We start from the raw sequence: 14,587 nt of genomic DNA, 5'->3' as shown, positions 1-14,587 counted from the left end.
AGATTTGGGGTTAGGTTTAGATTTGGGGTTAGGTTTAGATTTTAGGTTTGGATTTGGGGTTAGGTTTAGATTTTAGGTTTAGATTTGGGGTTAGGTTTAGATTTTAGGTTTAGATTTGGGGTTAGCTTTAGATTTGGGGTGAGGTTTAGATTTTAGGTTTAGATTTGGGGTTAGGTTTAGATTTTAGGTTTAGATTTGGGGTTAGGTTTAGATTTTAGGTTTATATTTGGGGTAAGGTTTAGATTTGTGGTTAGGTTTAGATTTTAGATTTAGATTTGGGGTTGGGTTTAGATTTGGGGTTAGGTTTAGATTTTAGGTTTAGATTTGGGGTTAGGTTTAGATTTTAGGTTTAGATTTGGGGTTAGGTTTAGATTTGGGGTTAGGTTTAGATTTTAGGTTTAGATTTGGGGTTAGGTTTAGATTTGGGGTTAGGTTTAGATTTTAGGTTTAGATTTGGGGTTAGGTTTAGATTTGGGGTTAGGTTTAGATTTTAGGTTTAGATTTGGGGTAAGGTTTAGATTTTAGGTTTAGATTTGGGGTTAGGTTTAGATTTGGGGATAGGTTTAGATTTTAGGTTTAGATTTGGGGTTAGGTTTAGATTTTAGGTTTAGATTTGGGGTTAGGTTTAGATTTGGGGTTAGGTTTAGATTTTAGGTTTAGATTTGGGGTTAGGTTTAGATTTTAGGTTTATATTTGGGTAAGGTTTAGATTTGGGGTTAGGTTTAGATTTTAGGTTTAGATTTGGGGTTAGGTTTAGATTTTAGGTTTAGATGTGGCGGTAGCAAATTCGACGAATCCAGACGCCGGCATAAGCTCTTTGATCGAACGGGCGGGCCGGGCGAGAGTAAGGAGTCTAATTCAATGTGAATTTACCATCCGTACTCTTTAATGAACTCTTAAACAACACTGAATATCAATGTCCCCGAGACCACGTTTTTCCAAGCCTTATATACTCTATACCAAAAGGCCATGCGGCAAGTGCAGGCTACAATTGGTTACACTCACAGTCACTCATCCCCCCCCACTATGGTGATTGGCTGCAGGGCACTGTTCACAGACTGTTCATGCGCAGCGGCAACGCCCCTCCTGCAGCCTGGGTCGAGAGCAGAGCGGCTTCTGTTTACATTCCTTTTGTCTCTGGTGTCTCAGGGAAATCCTTCCGTGTAGCACAGCTGGATCAAGCCCTGGCTTGTTCACAGCACACAGCCAGTAACTCTCCACAATTCCTCCTTTTTTTTTCTTTTTGGACAAGCCAGGATTGATTAGCTGTGTGTTCTAATCCTTTTTTGATATGTGATAAAAAACAACTTATACATAACATATAAATAACAACAACAATCAACATAAACAGTGCACTTTGCAATAAACCTGAGGTATTCCATTGCCGTTTAAATATCACAATGGATTGATTAAACAAATTCCAAGAACTTTGGTTTAAAGATACTCAACTTATAACAAACGATGTTCTGGGTGTTGATAAACTTACTCAAGAGGTAGTGGTGTTTAAAGATCTACTTATATAACTATAGTACGCATACATGTCACAGCTAAATCAATGCAAAGGTTACACCTCACTCTGTGACCTCCGAGGGTTCTGCTGCAGGGAGTTGACTTGGTTGAGTTTGTTTCAACTCCGGCTTTACTGCTCGGCTTGGAACCCACAATGGACCTTGATCTGTGGAGAGACACATATACCCTCTACCATTAAAAATAACAGGTACTGGTCCCTTCCACAATCCAGTGGTGGGATCACGATATCTCACCATGAATTCCGGTAAAGTGTTTTTCCTTCCTAGTCTGATCTGATAATGATGAATGATCACAGGAGGCTCCTCATGATCTCCAGTTAGACATAAATAATTCAAGGTAAACAACACCTTTGCTAAACGCTGTTGACAATCTGACTCTTCCTGCTTCTGTTTGCTCAAATACCCTTTAATCATTTGATGTGCTCTCTCGATGATTCCTTGGCCTGTTGGGGAATGAGGTATACCTGTAATGTGTTTCACTCCCCATTTCATTAGAAAAGTTCTAACTTTCTGGCTAACATAGGCAGGGCCATTGTCTGTCTTAATCTTTTCTGGGACACCCATTACAGCAAAACAAGCTGTAAGATGTTTACATACATGTAGTGCTTTTTCCCCTGGTAAAGCAGTAGCCCATATCATTTTTGAAAAAGTATCGATTGTGACATGCACATATTTAAGTCTTCCAAATTCTGGCACATGTGTCACATCCATTTGCCATACTTCTAAGGCTTTTAAACCTCGAGGATTGACACCGATTCCTATACCTAACATCTGGCTTCCACACTGAGGACATGCCTGTACAATACTTCTTGCTTCATTTAAAGTTAAATCAAATTGTCTTTGGAGACCTCTGGCATTCTGATGAAAGCTCTCATGACTTTGTCTCGCTTGTTGGAATTTATCTGTTGGAGGCATGTGCTGTACTGAACTTACTAAACTATCTGCAATTTGATTTCCTTCACCTAGACCAAGATTCCATTGATGACTGCGGATGTGAATCACACAACAGGGTTCTTTTCTTTGATTTAAAATAGCTCTCAATTGTACAAACAATTTTCCTAATCGAGGATTATTCGATTGTCTTAAGAGGGCATTTTCCATTCTGGGTATTACACCTGCTACATACAAAGAATCTGTGACAACATTTAAAGCAGATTTCAGCCAATTATTTAAGGCCCATATTACTGCCGTGAGCTCTAAAGTCTGCAATGAATCCTCTTTTGAACCTTCAATTAAATGCTGTTTCCATTGACTATTCTCTTGCCAGACACATGCTGCCTGGTGTCTTCGTTTTCCTGCATCTGTATATACTGTAAGGCCTTCAACAGGTTTTGCTTTTACTTTGCTTCTCTCTAACCACTGATTTGTTCTAAGGAATTGCCATAGTTTACCTTTCGGTTGTCGTGAATGTACCTTGCCTATAAATCCTAATAATGCATTCTGTATAGGCATCGAATGTCTCAGCCACCATTCTAAATCGGCTCCATTTATCGGAATACTGATATCATCTGGTTCCTGACCGCTAATTTCTAATATTCGAGATCTTCCTTTTCGAATCAATTCTCCAATTGCTTCTGGTCTCGTTTGAATACTGAATTTTGGTTGGACACTGAGAAAAATCCACTCTAATAATCGCAAATCATTTTCTGGTTTTGATCTGACAGTGGCACAAAAGGAAGAATCTGTAGCAACATCTATGGGGAATTCCCCGTTTTTGTTTTGCCACTGGCAGATGACTGCACACGGATGTTCTAGATTGCTAATAAGGAGGGAAATTGGTCGATCAGAAAGTCTTCGGCTAGACCAATTTGTCTGTACTTTTTGTATAATATCAGAAAGACATTTGAGATGCACGGACTCTAAGCTTATTTTCTTAGCTGGATCACCTCCTTTTAGAAGTGAAGTAAGAGGTGCTATATCATTGTTAGTAATGCCTACGCAATTTCTAATCCATTGTATGTCCCCTAACAATTTTTGGACATCATTTAATGTCTGTAAATCAGTATGTAATTCAATTTTTTGTGGACGAATCTGTGCATCACAAATGGACCAACCAAGGTATTTCCAAGGCGCAGACTTTTGAACTTTCTCTGGAGCTATGACCAACCCCTTTTCTTTGAGTTTGATCGTAATTTGGACTATGGAACTTTCTGTGAACTCAGCTTGTTGACAGAACAGAATATCATCCATATAATGATAAATAATTGTTTGTTTCCATGATGCACGAATAGGTTGAAGTGCCCATGCAACATACATTTGGCACAGTGTAGGAGAATTTTTCATACCTTGCGGTAGCACTACCCACTCATACCTTTTAGCTGGTTCCGCTTTGTTTACTGAAGGCAGTGTAAATGCAAAACGCTGTGTATCTTGCTCATGTAAAGGAATGGTAAAGAAACAATCCTTTAAATCTATAATTAGAATATGCCAATTTTCTGGTAACATTACAGGTGATGGTAATCCAGGCTGCAAAGCACCCATGGCTTGCATTTGATCATTTACCTTTCGCAAGTCATGTAATAATCGCCACTTTCCACTCTTTTTTGGTATTACAAAAATTGGGGTATTCCATGGACTAGTAGAAGGCTTGATATGGCCTGCAACTAATTGCTCTTCTACTAATTCACGTGCCTTTTGCAGTCGCTCTTCTGTTAATGGCCACTGGTCAACCCAAACTGGGCTATCTGTTAGCCAGGTCAATGGAGGGTTGGGCAACTGCTTTCCAGTGACCACTAAGGAAAAGGTGAAGTAGTTAACACGGCACCAAGTTGCCCCAAGATGTCACGGCCAATAAGCACCTCAAGGCTGCTTGGCAATTCCATTACATACACCCTAAGGGTAACACATTGACCTTCAGGGAAACTAATCGAAATGGGATCAACACTTATATTTGGAGTAGTTTGACCTCCTACTCCAGCTACAGTGGAAGAGATTGATTTTTGAAGTTTCCAATTTCATGGCCATTTGAATTGACTAATGATGGAGACATCAGCTCCAGTATCAAGCATTGCATTTACCTCTACAACAACAGTAGAATCAGACTGAAATAGTTGCACACGTAACATGGGACGCTGAGTCATTGATGAGGTGAAGCAAACTGCAGGACCTGTCGATCCAAATCCTTTATCACGCCTTTCTGTTGAGGATGCTGGAGGGACTCCTGGAAGCATTGGTAGGCAGTTTTCCAGTGCTACTACCTGAGCTATTCTACTCCCAGAAGGAATAAAAATTGGCGGATGCAGAGTGTAGGCCAGGATTTGAACAGTTCCTGTGAAATCTGCATCAATTATACCTGGTATTACTATAAGACCTTTGATACTAGCAGAAGAACGGCCAATCAATAGGCCTCCAATGAGACTATCTTGTCTAAATAAAGGTCCTTTAGCATTAGTTGGTATTCTATGAATTGCAGTATTGGTCAATGTAATATCTACTGCTGTCTCCACATCAACTCCGAGGCTTCCTGCGGTGCTTGGCTTGTTGAGGTGAAAGAAGCCTGGTTCACAGTTGGTCGCTGATTGGGATACAGGTTCGGAGATGTTCTTTGTGTCTGGTAGCTGCTGAACGTATACCATAGCTTGTGGTTGTTTGTTTTGCTTGCTGCAAAATTTTCCAATCGTGTGGTTCCCATACCGCTGTCTGAGTGTTCATATTTTGAATTACCGGTAGGGCTAATTTTGCTGGAGACCAATCACCTTCTAGAATGGCATCTTTGATGACCCCTGACCATCTGCCACGTCGGGGCTGTGGCTGGTCAGTAGAATCTATAGGCACCTTTGATTGCATTGTTTGTGAAGGGCAAGCTGGTTTTTGAAACTCAATTTGTTCCTTATTTTTCTCTACATTTGACACTCTTAAGTTAAGTTGTTCAAGCTTGTTGGTAATGACTTGCAGTAACTGCTCTACTGCTTGGGGTGAGCCCAATGATGTAGGAGGAGGCTCACAAAAAACTTCCGCGGGTGCTTGCGGAGGCAAAGTTTGAGGCGGCCCCGTCCCTCGCGGCGGCGCCGCCCCGGCCCCCACGCTTTTCTCGGAGGCAGGGGGGGCGTCCGGCTCGGGGCAGGGCAGAGGCGGAGCGGTAGGAGGAGGGCGGCACTCAGGGCCTCCCACGTCCGGACAGTCGACTAGTTGCACTTCCGCCTTCTTGGCGCATTGCCCCAGAGACTCGGAGGGGGAAACTTCCGGTTCTTTGTTTACGAGCCACGCGGTTTCTAATCCGCGTTGCAGATCGGATTGTGAAAGTATTGGCTGAGCCGGGACCCCGCGACCACCCCGAACGGCAGGCAGACCCCACAGAGTAGCCCACAGGCCCCTCTTTTCTTTTGGACGACAAGTTTTATCAGTCCAGGTTTGTTCTGGGACAAGCGCCTCCGCGGCTCTTAGGGCGGCACGTTGTTCCGATTTCAAAACTTCTAATGATTCTAATACGGTTTTCCACAATTCTCTCACAGCTTTAATTTCTTTCTCTTCTTCCCCTCTGATAGTTTTGTCCCACATAGTGTCCCCCACTGATCTCCATTCCGTTGGGGAAAACAAAAGTGGAACTTCCCCAAAGTGTCCCCACTTCTGAGCTAAAAAAATCAATGTGATTAGCTTTTCCTGTGACGATTCAATACCTCTCTTAGAGAGAATAGTCGTCAGCAGTGCCGCGGCTGTTTCAATATCCATTATCTTATCAGCGCGGTCTTAACGTAGGATGCGAGTGGCCAGCTCGACTGGTGCCCGTCTTTTGATACCGGACTAAGCACACTATCCCACACCCCGGCTTGGCTCCGTTTTTATGAACGCTGCTCACCGCAGTAATTTCGATCCGGAGCGATTATGCTTTGCTAACGATCCATCCATCTGCTACCATATGTAGATCCGAAGCGTGATGCTCTGCTAACGAACCATCCTCTGCTACCAAATGTGGCGGTAGCAAATTCGACGAATCCAGACGCCGGCATAAGCTCTTTGATCGAACGGGCGGGCCGGGCGAGAGTAAGGAGTCTAATTCAATGTGAATTTACCATCCGTACTCTTTAATGAACTCTTAAACAACACTGAATATCAATGTCCCCGAGACCACGTTTTTCCAAGCCTTATATACTCTATACCAAAAGGCCATGCGGCAAGTGCAGGCTACAATTGGTTACACTCACAGTCACTCATCCCCCCCCACTATGGTGATTGGCTGCAGGGCACTGTTCACAGACTGTTCATGCGCAGCGGCAACGCCCCTCCTGCAGCCTGGGTCGAGAGCAGAGCGGCTTCTGTTTACATTCCTTTTGTCTCTGGTGTCTCAGGGAAATCCTTCCGTGTAGCACAGCTGGATCAAGCCCTGGCTTGTTCACAGCACACAGCCAGTAACTCTCCACATTTAGATTTGGGGTTAGGTTTAGATTTGGGGTTAGGTTTAGATTTTAGGTTTAGATTTGGGGTTAGGTTTAGATTTGGGGTTAGGTTTTGATTTTAGGTTTAGATTTGGGGTTAGGTTAGATTTTAGGTTTAGATATGGGGTTAGGTTTAGATTTGGGGTTAGGTTTAGATTTTAGGTTTAGATTTGGGGTTAGGTTTAGATTTGTGGTTAGGTTTAGATTTTAGGTTTAGATTTGGGGTTAGGTTTAGATTTGGGGTTAGGTTTAGATTTTAGGTTTAGATTGGGGGTTAGGTTTAAATTTTAGGTTTAGATTTGGGGTTAGGTTTAGATTTTAGGTTTAGATTTGGGGTTAGGTTTAGATTTTAGGTTTAGATTTTAGGTTTAGATTTGGGGTTAGGTTTAGATTTTAGGTATAGATTTGTGGTTAGGTTTAGATTTTAGGTTTAGATTTGGGGTTAAGTTTAGATTTTAGGTTTATATTTGGGGTAAGGTTTACATTTGGGGTTAGGTTTAGATTTTAGGTTTAGATTTGGGGTTAGGTTTAGATTTGGGGTTAGGTTTAGATTTTAGGTTTAGATTTGGGGTTAGGTTTAGATTTTAGGTTTAGATTTGGGGTTAGGTTTAGATTTGGGGTTAGGTTTAGATTTTAGGTTTAGATTTGGGGTTAGGTTTAGATTTGGGGTTAGGTTTAGATTTTAGGTTTAGATTTGGGGTTAGGTTTAGATTTTAGGTTTAGATTTGGGGTTAGGTTTAGATTTGGGGTTAGGTTTAGATTTTAGGTTTAGATTTGGGGTTAGGTTTAGATTTTAGGTTTATATTTGGGGTAAGGTTTAGATTTGGGGTTAGGTTTAGATTTTAGATTTAGATTTGGGGTTGGGTTTAGATTTGGGGTTAGGTTTAGATTTTAGGTTTAGATTTGGGGTTAGGTTTAGATTTGGGGTTAGGTTTAGATTTTAGGTTTAGATTTGGGGTTAGGTTTAGATTTTGGGGTTAGGTTTAGATTTTAGGTTTAGATTTGGGCTTAGGTTTAGATTTTAGGTTTAGATTTGGGGTTAGGTTTAGATTTGGGGTTAGGTTTAGATTTTAGGTTTAGATTTGGGGTTAGGTTTAGATTTTAGGTTTAGATTTGGGGTTAGGTTTAGATTTGGGGTTAGGTTTAGATTTTAGGTTTAGATTTGGGGTTAGGTTTAGATTTTAGGTTTAGATTTGGGGTTAGGTTTAGATTTGGGGTTAGGTTTAGATTTTAGGTTTAGATTTGGGGTTAGGTTTAGATTTTAGGTTTAGATTTGGGGTTTAGATTTGGGGTTAGGTTTAGATTTTAGGTTTAGATTTGGGGTTAGGTTTAGATTTTAGGTTTAGATTTGGGGTTAGGTTTAGATTTTAGGTTTAGATTTGGGGTTAGGTTTAGATTTGGGGTTAGGTTTAGATTTTAGGTTTAGATTTGGGGTTAGGTTTAGATTTGGGGTTAGGTTTAGGTTTTAGGTTTAGATTTGGGGTTAGGTTTAGATTTTAGGTTTAGATATGGGGTTAGGTTTAGATTTGGGGTTAGGTTTAGATTTTAGGTTTAGATTTGGGGTTAGGTTTAGATTTGTGGTTAGGTTTAGATTTTAGGTTTAGATTTGGGGTTAGGTTTAGATTTGGGGTTAGGTTTAGATTTTAGGTTTAGATTGGGGGTTAGGTTTAAATTTTAGGTTTAGATTTGGGGTTAGGTTTAGATTTGGGGTTAGGTTTAGATTTTAGGTTTAGATTTGGTATTAGGTTTAGATTTTAGGTTTAAATTTGGGGTTAGGTTTAGATTTTAGGTTTAGATTTGGGGTTAGGTTTAGATTTGGGGTTAGGTTTAGATTTTAGGTTTAGATTTGGGGTTAGGTTTAGATTTTAGGTTTAGATTTTAGGTTTAGATTTGGGGTTAGGTTTAGATTTTAGGGTTAGATTTGTGGTTAGGTTTAGATTTTAGGTTTAGAATTGTGGTTAAGTTTAGATTTTAGGTTTATATTTGGGGTAAGGTTTACATTTGGGGTTAGGTTTAGATTTTAGGTTTAGTTTTGGGGTTAGGTTTAGATTTGGGGTTAGGTTTAGATTTTAGGTTTAGATTTGGGGTTAGGTTTAGATTTGGGGTTAGGTTTAGATTTTAGGTTTAGATTTGGGGTTAGGTTTAGATTTTAGGTTTAGATTTGGGGTTAGGTTTAGATTTGGGGTTAGGTTTAGATTTTAGGTTTAGATTTGTGGTTAGGTTTAGATTTTAGGTTTAGATTTGGGGTTAGCTTTAGATTTTAGGTTTAGATTGGGGGTTAGCTTTAGATTTGGGGTTAGGTTTAGATTTTAGGTTTAGATTTGGGGTTAGGTTTAGATTTGGGGTTAGGTTTAGATTTTAGGTTTAGATTTGGGGTTAGGTTTAGATTTTAGGTTTAGATTTGGGGTTAGGTTTAGATTTATGTTTATATTTGGGGTAAGGTTTAGATTTGGGGTTAGGTTTAGATTTTAGGTTTAGATTTGGGGTTAGGTTTAGATTTTAGGTTTAGGTTTGGGCTTAGGTTTAGATTTGGGGTTAGGTTTAGATTTTAGGTTTAGATTTGTGGTTAGGTTTAGATTTTAGGTTTAGATTTGGGGTTAGGTTTAGATTTGGGGTTAGGTTTAGATTTTAGGTTTAGATTTGGGGTTAGGTTTAGATTTTAGGTTTAGATTTGGGGTTAGGTTTAGATTTGGGGTTAGGTTTAGATTTTAGGTTTAGATTTGGGGTTAGGTTTAGATTTTAGTTTTAGATTTGGGGTTTAGATTTGGGGTTAGGTTTAGATTTTAGGTTTAGATTTGGGGTTAGGTTTAGATTTTAGGTTTAGATTTGGGGTTAGGTTTAGATTTGGGGTTAGGTTTAGATTTTAGGTTTAGATTTGGGGTTAGGTTTAGATTTGGGGTTAGGTTTAGATTTTAGATTTAGATTTGGGGTTAGGTTTAGATTTTAGGTTTAGATTTGGGGTTAGGTTTAGATTTGGGGTTAGGTTTAGATTTTAGGTTTAGATTTGGGGTTAGGTTTAGATTTTAGGTTTAGATTTTAGGTTTAGATTTGGGGTTAGGTTTAGATTTTAGGGTTAGATTTGTGGTTAGGTTTAGATTTTAGGTTTAGATTTGGGGTTAAGTTTAGATTTTAGGTTTATATTTGGGGTAAGGTTTAGATTTGGGGTTAGGTTTAGATTTTAGGTTTAGATTTGGGGTTAGGTTTAGATTTGGGGTTAGGTTTAGATTTTAGGTTTAGATTTGGGGTTAGATTTAGATTTGGGGTTAGGTTTAGATTTTAGGTTTAAATTTGGGGTTAGGTTTAGATTTTAGGTTTAGATTTGGGTTAGGTTTAGATTTGGGGTTAGGTTTAGATTTTAGGTTTAGATTTGGGGTTAGGTTTAGATTTTAGGTTTAGATTTTAGGTTTAGATTTGGGGTTAGGTTTAGATTTTAGGGTTAGATTTGTGGTTAGGTTTAGATTTTAGGTTTAGAATTGTGGTTAAGTTTAGATTTTAGGTTTATATTTGGGGTAAGGTTTACATTTGGGGTTAGGTTTAGATTTTAGGTTTAGTTTTGGGTTTAGGTTTAGATTTGGGGTTAGGTTTAGATTTTAGGTTTAGATTTGGGGTTAGGTTTAGATTTGGGGTTAGGTTTAGATTTTAGGTTTAGATTTGGGGTTAGGTTTAGATTTTAGGTTTAGATTTGGGGTTAGGTTTAGATTTGGGGTTAGGTTTAGATTTTAGGTTTAGATTTGGGGTTAGGTTTAGATTTTAGGTTTAGATTTGGGGTTAGCTTTAGATTTTAGGTTTAGATTGGGGGTTAGCTTTAGATTTGGGGTTAGGTTTAGATTTTAGGTTTAGATTTGGGGTTAGGTTTAGATTTGGGGTTAGGTTTAGATTTTAGGTTTAGATTTGGGGTTAGGTTTAGATTTTAGGTTTAGATTTGGGGTTAGGTTTAGATTTATGTTTATATTTGGGGTAAGGTTTAGATTTGGGGTTAGGTTTAGATTTTAGGTTTAGATTTGGGGTTAGGTTTAGATTTTAGGTTTAGGTTTGGGCTTAGGTTTAGATTTGGGGTTAGGTTTAGATTTTAGGTTTAGATTTGTGGTTAGGTTTAGATTTTAGGTTTAGATTTGGGGTTAGGTTTAGATTTGGGGTTAGGTTTAGATTTTAGGTTTAGATTTGGGGTTAGGTTTAGATTTTAGGTTTAGATTTGGGGTTAGGTTTAGATTTGGGGTTAGGTTTAGATTTTAGGTTTAGATTTGGGGTTAGGTTTAGATTTTAGTTTTAGATTTGGGGTTTAGATTTGGGGTTAGGTTTAGATTTTAGGTTTAGATTTGGGGTTAGGTTTAGATTTTAGGTTTAGATTTGGGGTTAGGTTTAGATTTGGGGTTAGGTTTAGATTTTAGGTTTAGATTTGGGGTTAGGTTTAGATTTGGGGTTAGGTTTAGATTTTAGATTTAGATTTGGGGTTAGGTTTAGATTTTAGGTTTAGATTTGGGGTTAGGTTTAGATTTGGGGTTAGGTTTAGATTTTAGGTTTAGATTTGGGGTTAGGTTTAGATTTTAGGTTTAGATTTTAGGTTTAGATTTGGGGTTAGGTTTAGATTTTAGGGTTAGATTTGTGGTTAGGTTTAGATTTTAGGTTTAGATTTGGGGTTAGATTTAGATTTGGGGTTAGGTTTAGATTTTAGGTTTAAATTTGGGGTTAGGTTTAGATTTTAGGTTTAGATTTGGGGTTAGGTTTAGATTTGGGGTTAGGTTTAGATTTTAGGTTTAGATTTGGGGTTAGGTTTAGATTTTAGGTTTAGATTTTAGGTTTAGATTTGGGGTTAGGTTTAGATTTTAGGGTTAGATTTGTGGTTAGGTTTAGATTTTAGGTTTAGATTTGGGGTTAAGTTTAGATTTTAGGTTTATATTTGGGGTAAGGTTTACATTTGGGGTTAGGTTTAGATTTTAGGTTTAGATTTGGGGTTAGGTTTAGATTTGGGGTTAGGTTTAGATTTTAGGTTTAGATTTGGGGTTAGGTTTAGATTTGTGGTTAGGTTTAGATTTTAGGTTTAGATTTGGGGTTAGGTTTAGATTTGGGGTTAGGTTTAGATTTTAGGTTTAGATTGGGGGTTAGGTTTAAATTTTAGGTTTAGATTTGGGGTTAGGTTTAGATTTGGGGTTAGGTTTAGATTTTAGGTTTAGATTTGGTATTAGGTTTAGATTTTAGGTCTAGATTTGGGGTTAGGTTTAGATTTTAGGTTTAGATTTGGGGTTAGGTTTAGATTTGGGGTTAGGTTTAGATTTTAGGTTTAGATTTGGGGTTAGGTTTAGATTTTAGGTTTAGATTTTAGGTATAGATTTGGGGTTAGGTTTAGATTTTAGGGTTAGATTTGTGGTTAGGTTTAGATTTTAGGTTTAGAATTGTGGTTAAGTTTAGATTTTAGGTTTATATTTGGGGTAAGGTTTACATTTGGGGTTAGGTTTAGATTTTAGGTTTAGTTTTGGGGTTAGGTTTAGATTTGGGGTTAGGTTTAGATTTTAGGTTTAGATTTGGGGTTAGGTTTAGATTTGGGGTTAGGTTTAGATTTTAGGTTTAGATTTGGGGTTAGGTTTAGATTTTAGGTTTAGATTTGGGGTTAGGTTTAGATTTGGGGTTAGGTTTAGATTTTAGGTTTAGATTTGTGGTTAGGTTTAGATTTTAGGTTTAGATTTGGGGTTAGCTTTAGATTTTAGGTTTAGATTTGGGGTTAGCTTTAGATTTGGGGTTAGGTTTAGATTTTAGGTTTAGATTTGGGGTTAGGTTTAGATTTGGGGTTAGGTTTAGATTTTAGGTTTAGATTTGGGGTTAGGTTTAGATTTTAGGTTTAGATTTGGGGTTAGGTTTAGATTTATATTTATATTTGGGGTAAGGTTTAGATTTGGGGTTAGGTTTAGATTTTAGGTTTAGATTTGGGGTTAGGTTTAGATTTTAGGTTTAGGTTTGGGCTGAGGTTTAGATTTGGGGTTAGGTTTAGATTTTAGGTTTAGATTTGTGGTTAGGTTTAGATTTTAGGTTTAGATTTGGGGTTAGGTTTAGATTTGGGGTTAGGTTTAGATTTTAGGTTTAGATTTGGGGTTAGGTTTAGATTTTAGGTTTAGATTTGGGGTTAGGTTTAGATTTGGGGTTAGGTTTAGATTTTAGGTTTAGATTTGGGGTTAGGTTTAGATTTTAGGTTTAGATTTGGGGTTAGCTTTAGATTTTAGGTTTAGATTTGGGGTTAGCTTTAGATTTGGGGTTAGGTTTAGATTTTAGGTTTAGATTTGGGGTTAGGTTTAGATTTGGGGTTAGGTTTAGATTTTAGGTTTAGATTTGAGGTTAGGTTTAGATTTTAGGTTTAGATTTGGGGTTAGGTTTAGATTTATGTTTATATTTGGGGTAAGGTTTAGATTTGGGGTTAGGTTTAGATTTTAGGTTTAGATTTGGGGTTAGGTTTAGATTTTAGGTTTAGGTTTGGGCTTAGGTTTAGATTTGGGGTTAGGTTTAGATTTTAGGTTTAGATTTGTGGTTAGGTTTAGATTTTAGGTTTAGATTTGGGGTTAGGTTTAGATTTGGGGTTAGGTTTAGATTTTAGGTTTAGATTTGGGGTTAGGTTTAGATTTTAGGTTTAGATTTGGGGTTAGGTTTAGATTTGGGGTTAGGTTTAGATTTTAGGTTTAGATTTGGGGTTAGGTTTAGATTTTAGTTTTAGATTTGGGGTTTAGATTTGGGGTTAGGTTTAGATTTTAGGTTTAGATTTGGGGTTAGGTTTAGATTTTAGGTTTAGATTTGGGGTTAGGTTTAGATTTGGGGTTAGGTTTAGATTTTAGGTTTAGATTTGGGGTTAGGTTTAGATTTGGGGTTAGGTTTAGATTTTAGATTTAGATTTGGGGTTAGGTTTAGATTTTAGGTTTAGATTTGGGGTTAGGTTTAGATTTGGGGTTAGGTTTAGATTTTAGGTTTAGATTTGGGGTTAGGTTTAGATTTTAGGTTTAGATTTTAGGTTTAGATTTGGGGTTAGGTTTAGATTTTAGGGTTAGATTTGTGGTTAGGTTTAGATTTTAGGTTTAGAATTGTGGTTAAGTTTAGATTTTAGGTTTATATTTGGGGTAAGGTTTACATTTGGGGTTAGGTTTAGATTTTAGGTTTAGTTTTGGGGTTAGGTTTAGATTTGGGGTTAGGTTTAGATTTTAGGTTTAGATTTGGGGTTAGGTTTAGATTTTAGGTTTAGATTTGGGGTTAGGTTTAGATTTTAGGTTTAGATTTGGGGTTAGGTTTAGATTTTAGGTTTAGATTTGGGGTTAGGTTTAGATTTTAGGTTTATATTTGGGGTTAGGTTTAGATTTGGGGTTAGGTTTAGATTTTAGGTTTAGATTTGGGGTTAGGTTTAGATTTGGGGTTAGGTTTAGATTTTAGATTTAGATTTGGGGTTAGGTTTAGATTTTAGGTTTAGATTTGGGGTTAGGTTTAGATTTGGGGTTAGGTTTAGATTTTAGGTTTAGATTTGGGGTTAGGTTTAGATTTGGGGTTAGGTTTAGATTTTAGGTTTAGATTTGGGGTTAGGTTTAGATTTTAGGTTTAGATTTGGGGTTAGGTTTAGATTTGGGTTTAGGTTTATATTTTAGGTTTAGATTTGGGGTTAGGTTTAGACTTGGGGTTAGGTTTAGATTTTAGGTTTAGATTTGGGGTTAGGTTTAGATT

This window comes from Patagioenas fasciata, chromosome 6, assembly GCF_037038585.1.
Source record: "Patagioenas fasciata isolate bPatFas1 chromosome 6, bPatFas1.hap1, whole genome shotgun sequence".
NCBI classification, from domain to species: Eukaryota; Metazoa; Chordata; class Aves; order Columbiformes; family Columbidae; genus Patagioenas; species Patagioenas fasciata.
Note: the sequence above shows the minus strand (reverse complement) of the source record.